A 9,717-nucleotide genomic window follows, 5' to 3' on the forward strand; every position below is an offset into this window, starting at 1 on the left:
CCATCTGTAATGGTTTCATGCATGACAAAACAAGTTTACCTTGCTGTTTAGGCAGAATAAGGAAATGCCCTATTAAGGCCATGTTTAATGAGCTAATATTTGAATCCTTGATTCAAATGAGTTCATTCCTTCCTATTATAACTTGCATTAGGCCAAGACACATTCATATTGCCATGTCATAGCATGCATCATATTGTTGCATATCGTCCTGTGTTGATTGTGTTCCTATGTGTTCTTCGTGGTAGGTTCTGCCTCCGAGGATATTCACGAGTATCCAACTGAAGGGCAGTATCCCACTACCACTCCATCAGGCAAGCAACCATTGATCATTCCGATACAAACCCATGTTCTCGCTCCTGCTCTTGTTTACTGCGTTAAGACAACGCGATTCAAACTGCTGTGTGCTACGGTAGTTGAACCCTTATCCTCTGCATGACCTGTCATTGCCACAGTAACTAGATGAAACCCACTAGCATGTGTAGGAGTTGATTGAGCCATGTATGTGATTCCTACCTTGCTATGCCTGCTATGCCTAGAGTTGTGTCAGGTCTGGTTCATCTGGGTGATGGGCCAGAGTGAAATGCTTATGCCGGTAATGTGAGGGATGTGTTGAACATGTTTTGGTAAAGGTATCGATGAGAGGCTATGTAGGAGTACATGGTGGGTTGTTTCATTGAGGCCGTCCCTAAGAACTGAGATCTGTATGTGTGATTTAAGATTCAGCTACTACCATGCATTGGGATCCTTAATTGACCCTCTCGGCGTCTTAATCACCTTAGTACTCTGTCCAGGAGTTGCAAATAGTTTCTGGTGTTTGTAGGATATGTGTTGGCGGCCGTGCGTAGCGCTGACCCTAGGGGTGGGCTATGTTGCGGTAGATACACCGTGGCCGGGTATGCCGGGCGCCCGTTTGGTGTCTCGGAACCCTGTTCACATCGTTCGGGGCCGTATGTGGAAACCTCGGCCGGACTCCCTGCGGATGGAACCTGGATAGGCGATAAACCTGGACTAGAGACTTAAGTGTTTAGGTAGGCCGTGGCCGACACCCTCGCTGGGCTTCCGCTTGAAGGTTGCCGAGTACATGTCGTGTAAGCGGCGGTAAGTGGTGAAAGCGTGTATGAAGAAGTACACCCCTGCAGGGTATAAAACTATTCGAATAGCCACGTCTGCGGTAAAGGACTACTTGGTTGCCTATACAGTTTGTAGACAAGTTAATGGATACTACTAAAATACTCAAGATAAGTGTGAGTACCGAGGATGGCCCTCTCGGAGGATGACGAGGGAGGATCCCCGGTAGAGTATTGTGTTGGTGAGTAGTGGACTCGTGTGCGAAAACTATTTTACTGGTGGAGTTCCATAGGATAGCTTAGCCAAGAGTCAAAGCTGGCTTGCTGCATCAACCCCACCGCCTTCTTGAGAATAAGCATGTCTGGTAGGTTCTGATGTAAGACTTGCTGAGTACCTTTGTACTCATGTTTGCTTATTTATTGTTTTCAGACGACAACATTGCCCCCTCCGATGGGTTTTATGTAGACCTTGACGTCGACGAGTGACTAGCCACCCAGGTGGTGATCCTGGCCATGGAGGGCCCTATGTAGATAGACAGGCTTCGAGAAGCCTTCTTTCTTTCTAGAGTCTGTACTCAGACTAGTTGCTTCCGCATGTGCTTGAATGAATGTATGACTTGAGTGTCGGGTCATGTGACCCCTATATGTATGAACCTGTTATGTATGGCTCTCTGGAGCCCTTAAATAAAGTACTTGAGTTGTAGAGTTTTGTTGTGATGCCATGTTGTATGTACTCATATCGGGCATATTGTGTGTATGATTGAAATGCTTGGTATGAGTGGGATCCGACAATCTAGTTGTTTATCCTTGGCAGCCTTTCTTATGGGGAAATGTAGTCTAGTGTTCCTCGAGCCATAGTAGTCCGCTACAGCCCGGTTCACCGGAGTCCTGCTAGCCCAGCACTACTATTCAGGACACTTGACTGGCCGGCATGTGTTTCACTTCGTCCCTATGTCTGTCCCTTCGGGGAAATGTCACACGGTGACTTCGGGAGTCCTGCCTAGCCTGCTACAGCCCGGGGTTCCCCGGAGTCCTGTTAGCCCAGTGCTACAGCCCGGAATCACTCGTTGATGACCGACATGTTTGATGTGATTCATGTATGCCTGTCTCCATAGGTCTGTGCCGCTTTGGGTGCACAACTAGCCATGTCGGCCCGGGTTCTCCGTCATATGGATGCTAGTGACACTATCATATACGTGAGCCAAAAGGCGCAAACAGTCCCAGGCTATGGTAAGGCGACACCCGTGGGATACCGTGCGTGAGGCCGCAAAGTGATATGAGGTGTTACCGGCTAGATCGATGTGACTTGGAATCGGGGTCCTGACAGCGTTGGTATCAGCGCCGGATTGCCTGTAGGTTCGTTGAGCCAAACTGGTCGATGTCGAGTCTAGAAATGCTTTAGTTATATGTAGGGGAATTGATTGTGGGAGGGAACATAAGGTTCTTTTACTCTTTTACCTATGCCTCTGATATGAGTCATTCTCTCCTAATTCAACGTGGGTTAAGGACTAGGCTCTCTTCCTCTATCAGGTTCACGTGTTACTAATCCGTAGTAGCTTATAGGATTGTTGTTACAAGTCCCAGTTCAGTTTCTACTATTCTCAGTATGTTGCTAATTGAATCAGAACCTTGATATGATGTTGTTGAGTGGTATTGTGAACTGTTGTGGATGTCTCAAATCTTTTTCTGAGCATTTACAGCCGTTATGCTGTCCAATTTTCCCTAGAAATTCTAATGTCTTTGCATTGTGGTTGTGCTTTCAGATGGCCAACCATGTTCAAAACCAAGTGGTTCGCCTGACCCGGTGCCTCGACGTGCCCAGTCATACTGCTATGCTAGTCCGGGTAATGATCAAGACGGGCTACCGTTGGTATCCCGAATACACCGTCGAAGAGCAGTTCCGCGACTTTAATCAAAGCCAATATCTCTGCACCGTCAGGATATTTCCTTCTTATCCTGGATCTACCGAGCCCCTTCACTGTTCCTATGGACTCGGGGTTACTGTTGAGATGGCTGTGCAGGATGCTGCCTATTCCATGATGACCATCTTGCGAGCCCGGACTGGCCTGCTTCAGAACATCGACTTCCGTTACATGCCAGCTTCACTTCCGGGAGCGCAAGGGTATCTTCAGGCTATCTATGCTGACTCCACTCAGGAGGACTCATTAACTCGTACCACTGCCCAGTTGCTCGAAGATAAGGACCGAGAGAATCGGGCCTTGAGGCTGGAGCTTTTCAATACCCGTGCTGATCATTGGGCCACATTGACTCGGTTTGCACCTGCGGTGCAAGCTGGATGAATGGATACAAGGGATCTGTATACTGTGAGATCAGCTCTACCAGACATGGTGGATTGGCGTGATGTGTTAGGCATCACCCCACCCCGTGGTCCCCGCAGGCCACCGTTTGTTGGTCCAAACCTCATCCTAGCCCCTTTGGTCCACAGGCTCTTCAGGACTGCCTGTTCCCGGATGGTCATGTTGAACTTCCAGGCTACGGAGGTGACTTCTATGAGAACTACTACGGAGCTGTCTGAGTTAGTAGTAGTACCACTAGGATTGTAGTAGTTGTATTTCCGCTGTCCTGCGTGACCTGTGGAATACGACTTAGTGTGTAGTCAATTCCGGAGGTGTAGGCAAATAATGTATAGGATCTTGGAATGCCTCCGATGAGATGTAATGTCTTTCATCATAGTTGTACTGCAGCCTGGGCTTGTACTGAACTATGTATGATGTGTATGACCGTTGGTATATATATGGCAGTTTTATATTACCATGACATACGGATGAACATCTCTGCATTCCGTGTTATCCATTACATTCTACACTCCCTTGCCAAGTTTGAGCCATCCTTGTCTAAACCGTCGTCTTGTTTTTCTCCTAGGATGGTCAACACCCGCAGCAACCCTGCTGCCCCGGAGCAGGGGGAAGCCAGTGCAGCTAGAGGTGAAATTTTGCCTCACCCGCCTTCCCTGGCCAAAGTGATGCTGGAGGCGGAAAGGAACAAGCGTGAGACTAACCGCCTGCTGGAGCGGATTGAGCAGAACACTGCACACCACCCACGAAATGACTTGGTGTCAATCAATGACTTTATCAAGCTATACCCACCAAAGTTCAACCATTCCGTCGAGCCCCTCGACGCGGATGACTGGCTTCGCAGCATCACCCGCAAGCTACGTTCTGCCAACGTAGCCGAAGCCGACAAGGTTACTTATGCTGCCTATCACCTCGAAGGCCCTGCTAGCCTTTGGTGGGAAAACTTCGAAGCCATGCGCCCGGTCGGTCAAATAACTACTTGGGCTGAATTCAGTGAGGCTTTCCATGAGCATCACATTCCGGAAGGTCTCATGGATCGCAAGAGGGAGGAGTTCTGCAACTTCACCCAAGGAAGACTGACTATGGATGCATATAGCCGTCAATTTGGGAATCTGGCACGCTATGCCCCTAAAGAGGTTTCTACTGATGCTAAGAAGCAGGCAAGGTTCCGCAAGGGACTTAGCCCTGAGCTTTGCCGCGATCTCCGTCTGCACGAGTGCGCTTCCTTTCAGAAGTTGGTCAATAAAGCCATCAGTGCTGAGACAGGTCAGACTGATTATGAAGCTTCACGCAAGCACTCCCGTGATTTTGGCTCTTCATCCGGCTCTGGGGCTCAGAAGCGCCGGGTGTGGATTCCAAGCACGGCACTGCCACCCAGGTTCATTCCGAGGCCATCCTTTGAGGCGCCTCGTCCCAACCAACAATTTGCACCGCCCAAGCCCTATGGTGGCCCCGTTGCTAATGCTGCTCCACGCCCCAATGTGGTGATATGCTTCAAGTGTGGAGAGCCGGGTCACTATAGCCGAGAGTGTCCCCAGAACAACAACCCCAATCAAACTGGAAAGTCCGTTGGCCATGGTAAGCCAGCGGGGAAGACTTTCTACGCCAAGCCAGCCACCACTGCACGTGGCCATGTCAATTATGTTTCAGCCGAGGAGGCTCATGAGGATCCTAATGTCGTCCTTGGTACGCTCCTTGTTAACTGCCATCCGGCATCTGTTCTTTTCGATACTGGAGCATCTCATTCATTCATATCCGAGAGCTATGCTCGATTGCATAACACGACATTCTGTGACATGCCTTCTACCATGGAAATTCAAACCCCTGGCTCTAGATGGAAAACTTCTAGAGTAAGCCATGGGAACGAAATTCTTCTCAACAGACTTGTCTTCCTTGCATCCTTAATAGCTCTCAAGTCCTCCGACATAAACATCATCTTGGGTATGGACTGGATGTCAGCTCATTACGCTAAGATTGATTGTGCCACTAGAACCGTTCAACTTACTCACCCATCGAGCAAGACAGTTAATGTCTTAACTCGAGTGGCCAAGCGCCAACTTTACTCCCTAAATGCCAACCCCCTTCCAGACCTTGAGGATGTTCCGGTAGTCCGAGACTTCCCGGATGTCTTTCCAGAAGAACTGCCAGGTGTTCCACCTGACAGGGATGTCGAGTTTGTGATAGACCTTGTTCCAGGAACCATTCCAATTTCTAGAAGACCCTATAAGACGGCACCCCTAGAGCTAGCCGAGCTTAAGAACCAACTCGACGAGTCCTTGAAAAAGGGTTTCATCCCTCCTAGTTCCTCTCCTTGGGCTTGCCCCGTCCTCTTCGTTAAGAAGAAGGATGGAACGGATTGAATGGTTGTGGATTACCGACCTGTCAATTTGGTCACCATCAAGAACAAATACCCGCTTCCTAGGATCAACGATCTGTATGATCAGCTCGCTGGATCCTCAGTCTTCTCCAAGATGGATTTGAGGTTGGGCTACCATCAAATCAAAATCAGAAACGGGGACATTCCCAAAACGGCCTTTGTTACTCGTTATGGCCAATACGAGTACACTGTCATGTCCTTCGGTTTAACCAATGCCCTGGCTACCTTCTCCCGGTTAATGAACTCAGTCTTCATGGAGTACTTGGATAAATTCGTCGTAGTATACCTTGATGACATACTCATCTACTCCAAGAATGAAGAGGAACATGCCGTACATCTAAGGCTGGTATTGATGAAACTTCGAGAGCATTGCCTTTATGCCAAATTCTCCAAGTGTGAATTTTGGTTGCCAGAAGTGACCTATCTAGGCCATGTAATCTCTGGTAAGGGTATTGCTGTCAATCCCGAGCGAGTTCAAGCCGTCCTTGATTGGACTCCACCTGAGACGGTCAAGCAAGTTCGGAGCTTCCTTGGCCTAGCGAGCTATTGCCGCCGCTTCGTCGAAAATTTCTCCAAAGTTGCTAAACCTCTAACTGAACTCCTCAAGAAAGATAAAAAGTTCGAGTGGACTCCACAGTGCGAGATCAGTTTTCAGGAACTAAAAAGACGCCTGACATCTGCTCCCGTACTGGTACCACCAGACTTCTCCAAGGACTTTATTATCTATTGCGACGCCTCGCGACAAGGACTAGGTTGCATACTCATGCAAGATCGTCAGGTAATTGCCTATGCTTCACGGAAATTACACCCACATGAGGAAAATTATCCCACACATGATCTAGAGCTTGCACTTGTAGTCCATGCACTTAAAACCTGGCGACATTACCTTCTCGGTAATCGTTGCGAGATCTTCACCGATCACCAAAGTTTGAAATATATCTTCACTCAACCAGATTTGAATCTCAGGCAAAGACGTTGGGTTGAGTTGATCTCGGATTGCGACTTAGGAATAACTTACACCCCGGGCAAAGCCAATGTCATGGCTGATGCGCTAAGCCGTAAGTCCTATTGTAACAACCTGATGTTACAACAAAGTCAACCATTTCTCCATGAGGAATTTCGTAAGCTAAATCTTCACATTGTTCCTCAAGGATTCCTATCCACCCTGGTGGCGAAACCTACCCTTATGGATCAAATCATAACCGCCCAGCGGTATGATAAGGGCATAGCCCGGATTAAGGAAAACATCGCTAGCGGAGTTGCTAAATGTTTCTCCATGGATGAGCGAGGTGCTGTTTTCTTCGAGAACCGTTTGGTGGTTCCCAAGAAACAACATCTGCGCCAGTTGATCCTTAAGGAAGCTCATGAATCCCCTCTCACCATCCATCCCGGTAGTACTAAAATGTATCAAGACCTACGCCAGAGGTTTTGGTGGACTAGGATGAAGAGAGAAATCTCTCAATACGTTGCTAGCTGCGACGTCTGTCGTCGTGTTAAAGCAGAGCACCAACGGCCTGCTGGCACGCTTCAACCTTTGGCTATTCCTGAATGGAAATGGGATAAAATCAGTATGGATTTCATCACCGGGTTTCCCAGGACCAAGAGAGGGAATAATGCCATGTTCGTCGTGATCGACCGACTTTCCAAAGTAGCCCATTTCCTACCTGTTCGTGAGAGTATCACCGCTAGCCAGCTAGCTGAGTTATACATCTCCCGAATAGTGTCTCTTCATGGTGTGCCATTGGAAATTAACTCAGACCGTGGGAGTCTCTTCACCTCTCGATTTTGGGAAAGTTTCCAAAATGCTATGGGAACTCGTCTCTTTTTTAGTACCGCCTTCCATCCTCAATCAAGTGGTCAAGTAGAGCGAGTCAATCAAATCCTGGAAGATATGCTCCGAGCTTCTGTTATCTCGTTTGGAATGAGTTGGGAGCAATGCCTTCCATTCGCGGAGTTTGCTTATAACAATAGTTATCAAGCTAGCTTGGGCAAAGCTCCTTTCAAAGTTCTTTATGGACGAAAATGTCGAACGCCTCTTAACTGGTCAGAAACCGGGGAAAGACAACTCTTTGGCCCGGATATGATTCAGGAAGCAGAAGAGCAGGTTCGTGTTATTCGTCAGAAGTTGAAAACAGCCCAATCTCGTTAAAAGAGTCAATATGATCGTAAACATAAGCCTATGACTTATGAAGTCGACGAGAAGGCTTACCTTCGGGTTACTCTGTTAAAGGGAACCCATCGTTTCGGTATCCAAGGCAAATTGGCTCCTCGTTACATTGGACCCTTTCGCATCCTTGCTAAACGAGGAGAAGTTGCCTACCAATTGGAACTACCTCCGCATCTTTCCAGAGTTCACGATGTCTTCCACGTTTCACAACTCAGGCGTTGCTTCGCGGATCCTATCCGTGGAGTGGACCACGAGACGCTTGATCTACAAGATAACCTCTCTTATCGGGAATATCCCGTTCGTATCCTTGATCAAGCCGAGCGTACCACTCGACGTCATAATATCAAGTTTCTCAAGGTTTAATGGTCACACCACTCCGATAAAGAAGCCACTTGGGAAAGGGAGGATCGACTTCGACTCGAGTACCCCACCTTCTTCCCAAAGGATCCTAAATCTCGGGACGAGATTCTTTTGAGTGGGGGTGAGTTGTCACACCCTAGCTAGTCCATGCATTAGAGTGTGCATCATGTTTACTTTTTATCAGAAACTTGAAATGGGGAAGGCAGAACCCCCAGCACCCCTCTTGAAACCAACTAGGGTTTTCTAAAAATAATTTCAATGAACCTGAAATTCCCTTCTAAAATGTTCACCCTCTTTGTCTTAGGTTAGGACCTCTGGCAAAATTGGTGCACAATTTTCTAGGTCAACAGAAGGTCATTGAATTAAATCGTAAGTATTTGAATTTGGGCATTTAAATGCTATAAAATAATTTAAATGCTCAAATAATTCTGGGAGTAAATGTTTCCTGTTGGAAATAATCTAAACAGATGCCACATTTATTTTCAGGATTTTTGGAAATGTTTTAGTATTTTAAATAAAGATAAGCAGTTGCAATTTAATAGAAATAAGAAACTAAATCAAAAAAAAGGGAGAAAGAAGCCCACCTGGGCCTTACCTATGCTGGCCCAGCCTGCTGGCGCTGCCAGTCGTCGTCCTCCTCGCGCCAGAAGGATGCGGAGCGCGTGCTCGCGCGCACCGGCCACGCGCCGGCCACCTCCTACTTCCGCCGACGCCCGGGAGACGCCCTGAAGTGCCACGCGACCCCCACGTCTCCCTCTCATCCTCTCGCACTCTCCCCCTCGTCTCTCTCACTCTCCCCCGCGACGGCCGAGCACGTCCCTCGCCGCCGATCGCCGTAGTCGCCACTACAGCCACTCACTCGCCCCTCCGACGAGCCCATTAGCTCCGCCTCGACTCCCTCATCCTCCCCACCCAGCCACGCATCGCCGGAGGCCCTGCATCACCGCCTTCGCCCTCGTCTTCAACCTCGGGCACCCGAGCCATCTCCGGTCGAATTCGCCGCTGCCAGGACCTCCCCGAGCCCGCTGACCCCCTCTCCGACTTCGCTGTGAGCTCCTCTTCCTTTCCCCCTAGCTCCCGTGCTCGATTACGCCCCGTAGCCACCGCCCCCTTCGAGCCCGCACGCTCCTCGCCGCCGGCCATGGCGCAGCCGTGGCTATAGCCGTGCAAGCCCACAACGAAGTGCCTCACCGTGCTCAGTGCAGCACCAGGAACCCATAGCCACCCCCAGTTCTCCCTCTCATGCACCGTAGCATCGAAAACGACCTCGCCCGAACTCCGGCCGCCGCCACGAGCTCGATTCCGGTGAGCTCGCTCCACCCCAGCTCCTCACACTTGCTCAATTGGATGCGCGAGAGCCTGGGCTTCGCACGGGTGGTCTCCGGCGTCGATTTGGTTGCCGAAGGGCGTTTCCCGAGCCGCGCCGCCGTC

Source organism: Triticum dicoccoides, chromosome 7A, assembly GCF_002162155.2.
Source record: "Triticum dicoccoides isolate Atlit2015 ecotype Zavitan chromosome 7A, WEW_v2.0, whole genome shotgun sequence".
NCBI classification, from domain to species: domain Eukaryota; kingdom Viridiplantae; phylum Streptophyta; class Magnoliopsida; order Poales; family Poaceae; genus Triticum; species Triticum dicoccoides.